Source organism: Cebus imitator, unplaced genomic scaffold, assembly GCF_001604975.1.
Source record: "Cebus imitator isolate Cc_AM_T3 unplaced genomic scaffold, Cebus_imitator-1.0 Scaffold101, whole genome shotgun sequence".
Classification (NCBI taxonomy): domain Eukaryota; kingdom Metazoa; phylum Chordata; class Mammalia; order Primates; family Cebidae; genus Cebus; species Cebus imitator.
In genome coordinates this window covers 1,605,095-1,611,065 of record NW_016107416.1, presented here as the reverse complement: position 1 = coordinate 1,611,065, position 5,971 = coordinate 1,605,095, and the positions used below count along the sequence as shown (strand labels likewise).

The following is a 5,971-nucleotide window of genomic DNA, read 5'->3' as shown; positions in this document are numbered from 1 at the left end:
ATTGCACTCCAGCCTGGGTAACAAGAGCAAAACTCCGTCTCAAAAAAAAAAAAAAGAATTAGAGATATGAGCTGATGCTATCGGTGTGGCAAGAGAAAGTCCATAAGGAATTCTTTAGGCCTTTCAATGAAGTTTTATTTTGGTCCTATTGGTATGAAGCTAGGATTTAGAAATATATATACATATATCAACATACAAAATGACTACTAAATGTATAAAGAAAATGATATTGCGTAAAGCCAGACGCAGTGGCTCATGCTTGTAATACCAGCACTTTGGGAGGGTGAGGCACCTGGATCACTTGAGGTCAGGAGTTCAAGACCAGCTTGGCCATCGTGGTAAAATCCTGTCTCTACTTAAAATACAAAAATTAGCCGGGCATGGTGGCAGGCACCTGTAATCCCAGCTACTCTGGAGGCTGAGGCAGGAGAATTGCTTGAACCCAGGGGGCAACGGTTGCAATGAGCTGAGATCACGCCATTGCACTCCAGCCTGGACAACAGAGCAAGACTCTGTCTCAAAAAAAGAAAAGAAAATGATATTAAGTTTTCTTAATTCGTTATAAAAAAAAGGGGGGCAAGATTATATTGCACAAGAATAGTCAATATCTGTTATTTTAAATTTTTATAAGTGATGAAAATTAACAGTATCTAGATAAGACAACTTTGTTATACATGCTGTTTTGGAAATGCACTAAGATGAAAATGACAGTTCTTTGATTGATAGCTCACTTTTCACAACTTGATTTACTTTGTAGCACCTTCCTTGTTTCCTCTTAATAAAGAACTTCTTTCTTTGAAAAAGTAAAAGCTAAACACAGAGTTACCATATGACCCAGCAATTGCACTCCTATGTCCAAGAGAAATGAAAACATGTACACCCAAAAACTTGTACACAAAGCTTATAGCACCAGTATTCATAATAGCCAAAAGGTAGAGTCAATCCAAATGTTCATCAAATGAAGAATGAATGAACAAAATGTACGTCCATTCATGTGTAACAAAGAATTTGGCCAGCCACTTTCCCTGGTTCCTGGCAGGTTTTATCTCTTTGGCTTTTTCAGATTTGTATCCTTTCCTATAATAAAACTGTAATTGTAAGTACAGAACATTCCTGAGTTCCGTGAGTTGTTCTAATGAATTGTTGACTTGTGGTGTGCAGTGAGAACCTCCAAATTTATATCTGCTGGTCAGAAATGAGAGTAGCCTGAGAACCCCCAAGCTTGTGGCTGGTGTCTGTAATGAGGGCAGTCTTGTGGAGAATTGTGTCCTTACCCTGCAAAGCTTGGTCCAACTCCAGTTTGTCAGTGTCCGAAGCCATTGGAGTTGGTGTGAGGAGAACTACAATTGGCCAAACCAGCCTGGACTCACTGAAATATGTACTTTGTGGGGAAAAAGACTGGGGGGCGTAGAATAAATAACCTGTGATTCCTGGGTGGGTGGCCACAGGGTTACCATAGTATGGAACAGCAGCTGTGCTGTCATCAGTTATGGGAGGTAAAAGTTACCAGTGGAATTTAGACATGAGTGATTCAACTTCTGGATGCATAAGGAACTATAAACTAACAAGAAGAAAACTAAGTATACAATCCCTTGGTTATTGTTATCTGTAATAGCTAAAATGACAAGAGACCAGCCAAGGTGATATTCTGGCCAGTCCAAGCTCTAGCCTCTAGTCTCAGGGTCTTACCAAAGGAATATGCTGGGGAAGATCCTGATGCTAGGCTGTTAGATTCTGGCTGGCATGAGGTATAGTCGTTAGACTGAGGGCCATTATCAAAGGGAAAAGTTATACTGAAACAGCAGATAACAAAGAGCACTAGACTGATTCTTAAGAGAATGGGGAAAGAACAGAGGGAGGAGTGAAGGACTCTTCCCAGCACAGTGGAACTCTGTAAGCAGTTGTTAAAAAAAAATAAAATAAAGGCCTGGGTGTGGTGGCTCACACCTGTAATCCCAACACTTTGGGAAGCCGAGGGGGGTGCGGATCACCTGAGGTCAGGAGTTCTAGGTCAGCCTGGCCAACATGGTGAAACCCTGTCTCTACCAAAAATACAAAAATTAGTTGGGCGTGGTAGAGTGTGCCCATAGTCTCAGCTACTCGGGAGAATGAGGCAGGAGAATCACCTGAACCTGGGAGGCGGAGGTTGCAGTGAACCAAGATTGTGCCACTGCACACTAGCCTGGGTGACAGAGAGAGACTATATCTCAAAAAAATAAACGGAAATAAAGCTGACGTGAATGGGGTCAAAACAACAGTCTTAGAGCAGTACTCTGAGAGGTTGAGGTGGACCAAGGAGGGGCCCTGCTGGTGTCCCAACATGAAGGGCCCTGGGCACATGATTTATCCAACCTAGTGTTGAGGAATTCAAAAAACCTTACCTTGAATCAGCTGGGGTGAGAGTCCCATAACCAAATCAGTATAATGATTGATGACAAATGGATCAGGGTCCTTTAGTTCACCACCACCACCCCCCCACACCCCCACCACCACTGCAGATCCAAGGCCTTGTCCACATCAGTGAGAAAAACCATCAGGGTGGAAAAGGGGCATTTCTAGGACTCCTTAACATAGGAGCCATATACACCACAGTACCCTGCTAATGAGCCCTCACTAAGAACACAATTAGGACAAAAGTGTATAGAAATCAAGGGTAGATGGGACTAAGGGAGAAAAATAGAATGTTTAGATGGGATTTATGTGAAGTGGTTGTAGGTCCTATACATGGATGTTTTAAGAGAATGAATATTATGTCTTAATGGGGCACACTTTCCCTATCTCGTATTTTTTTTTTTTTTTGAGACAGAGTCTTGTTCTGTCGCCTGGCGCCAGGCTGGAGTCCAGTGCAGGATTTCCGCTCACTGCAACCTCCGCCTCCCAGGTTCAAGTGATTCTTCTGCCTCAACCTGCCAAGTAGCTGGGACTACAGGCGCCAGCCAACACACCTGACTAATTTTTGTACTTTTTGTAGAGACAGGGTTTCACCATATTGGCCAGGATGGTCTCAAACTCCTGACTTTGTGATCCACCCCCCTCGGCCTCCCAAAGTGCTGGGATTACAGGCGTGAGCCACTGTGCCCGGCCCGTAGTATTAATAAAATGAAAATCTGTTAGTGAAGTCCTAGCAGAAGCTTCAGTCAGGGATGCAAGTGTTGATGAAACTAAGGTGAAAAAAAAGTTTGGATTAAAATTCATATGTTTGAACAGTTTTTATATGTGAATAGCATATCTTTTTGTTGACTGTAGTATGAGGATATTGTAGTATTGAATGTATGCAGGAATATTGTAGTATTGAATGTTTATGGGGACATTGTATCTGACCGGGGAATATTTCCCCTTCCTACTATTATAAACAGAAGGCACATAAATTCACCCTTTGGGCCTGGGTGCCATGGCTCATGCCTGTAATCCAAGCACTTCGGAAGCCTGAGGCAGGTGGATCACGAGATCAGGAGTTTGAGACCAGCCTGGCCAAGACGGTGAAACCCTGTCTCTACTAAAAATACGAAAATTAGCTGGAGGCGGTAGGCACTTGTAATCCCAGCTACTTGAGAGGCTGAGGCAGGAGAATCGCTTGAACCCGGGAGCGGGAGGTTGCAGTGAGCCGAGATCGCACCACAGCACTCTAGCTTGAGCAACACAGCAAGACTGTCTCAAAAAAAAAAAAAATCACCCTTTGGGCAATATTAATTTAATGTGCTAAAATGGGAACAAATAAGATGGCCCAGGTCACACAGATTATTAATTTCAAACAAACAGTATGAAATAGAAGCTGAAGTGCCAGTAGGGACAAATTCTCTGTACAATAGCCCCGTGTGAAATATAGGCTCGGGCTTATGGCAAAAGTGAGTGCCAACCAGCAATAACTGCTGGAAATTTGGACCAGAGAATTTCCATTTGCGGGAAATTGCTTATTTGCTATCAGACCTTAAGTAAAACTTCCACTATAACTGAAAAATATAAAATAATCTTAAACATAAAATACCCGTAACATTTTGGATGATGTTGGAGAAATTATCCAATGGGGAGAGAAGTGCCTAGAAGAGCTCCATAACAAAATGGAAGTTCTTTGTGCCAGAACATACTACTGGGGGAATGCCAGGAGATATTCACCATATTTTCAAGCAGATAGACTTTTTCCCCTAGAATTGACTTGCGAACCATCTGAGGAGCTGCCAGATTATTTAATTTATTTATTTATTTATTTCGAGATGAAGTCTCGCTCTGTCATCTAGGCTGGGGTGCAGTGATGCGATCTCAGCTCACTGTAACTTTTGCCTCCTGAGTTCCAGCGATTCTCCTGCCTTAGCCCCCTGAAAAGCTGGGATTACAGGTGCATACCACCACGCCTGGCTAATTTTTGTATTTTTAGTAGAGACAGGGTTTCTCCATGTTAACCAGGTTGGCCTCGAATTCCTGACCCCACTCATTTCATGGACCCAGGTAGCCACCTCGAGTGAGCAAACTGGGAAATTCACTCACTGGTGCCAATCACCTTCCAATCCAGGAAAGTGGTTCTTCTATTGAGCATTAATATGTCCTACTTTAATGCATCCCTCAAATTTCCATAGTGATTTTCTTAGGGAATCCCTTTAAGAGGCCAGTTTTCTATTGCTCTTCAGCCTGACCATATGACCAGGTCGGTATCCACCACCCATGAGTCAGTAAAAATCCAAATGTAGTGGCAAACAGAATGCAATTTAGCCTGTAAGCTAAGTTGTTTTTACCTTCTTAGCCTTCCAAACAAGATGCTGCACATTCACCTTGGAACTGCCATTATAAACCAAGAAGCTCTTTGCTGTTCATAGGACACTCTCCAGGTGGTGATAGAATCTGACAGCTACTGCCAGGCACAGTGGCTCACACCTGTAATCCCAGCACTTTGGGAAGCCAAGGCGGGCAGATCACCTGGGGTCAGGAGTTCCAGACCAACCTGGTTAACATGGAGAAACCCCACCTCCCTACTGCAGCCTCGGCTGGAGGAGGCTGCCCCACTCCTCCCCTTAACCCCCGCCAGGCAGCGATCATTCTGCCCCATTTTTGGTCTATGTCCCGTTTTCTACTTCTAACCTGTACAACTGGAAGGCTCAAAAACCCACCTTTCTCTGAGAAACCTCAGGTCCCAACCTCACTGGTTGAGTCCATACTCCAGACTCACCAGCCCACCTGGGTTAATTGTCAACAGCTTCTCCTAACCCTTCTTACAGCTAAGAAAAGGGACCATATTTGAAGGGAGGCCAGAAAGTTTTTTCCTTAGTTCAGCCAGTATGCCGGAGGAGGGAGCCTAAGACCTCCTAGAGGAAGTTTTTTCCTTCTACTCAGCCTGACTGGGACCCAGATACCTTGGGGGCAGGGAGTAGGGGGAGTAGAGCTTTGAACAATTTCCACCGGTATCTCCCTGTGGGTATTAAAGGAGCCGCTTGAAAACCTCTGAATCTGTCTAAGACAACTGAAGTTGTCCAGGGGCCCAATAAGTTACCTGGAGTGTTTTTGAAATGCCTTCAGGAGGCCTATTGAATTTACGCCCCATTTAATCCAGCAGCTCCCCGCAATAGCCGTGCTATTAATTTGGCATTTGTGGCCCAGGCAGCACTTGACATTCAAAAAAAATTACAAAAACTTGAGGATTTGCTGGGATAAATATCACCCAGATCCTAGAAATAGCTCAGAAGGTTTTTAACAATCGAAACCATAAGAAACAGAAACAGGCTGCTCTGGCAGCTGAAAAGGCAGCTAAAAAGGCTTCAAAAAGGCAGGCAGGCCGGGAGCGGTGGCTCACGCCTGTAATCCCAGCACTTTGGGAGGCCGAGGTGGGTGGATCACGAGGTCAAGAGATCGAGACCATCCTGGTCAACATGGTGAAACCCCGTCTCTACTAAAAATACAAAACATTAGCTGGGCATGGTGGCGCGTGCTTGTAATCCCAGCTACTCAGGAGGCTGAGGCAGGAGAATTGCCTGAACCCAGGAGG

General features: G+C 44.3%; 1 long non-coding RNA gene across 1 annotated transcript in view; it reads right to left on the bottom strand.

The window, feature by feature from the left end:
• LOC108310104 overlaps positions 1-5,971 on the bottom strand; it is a 22,607-nt gene that overhangs the window by 15,530 nt on the left and 1,106 nt on the right. The gene's annotated exons all lie outside the window — the stretch shown is intronic.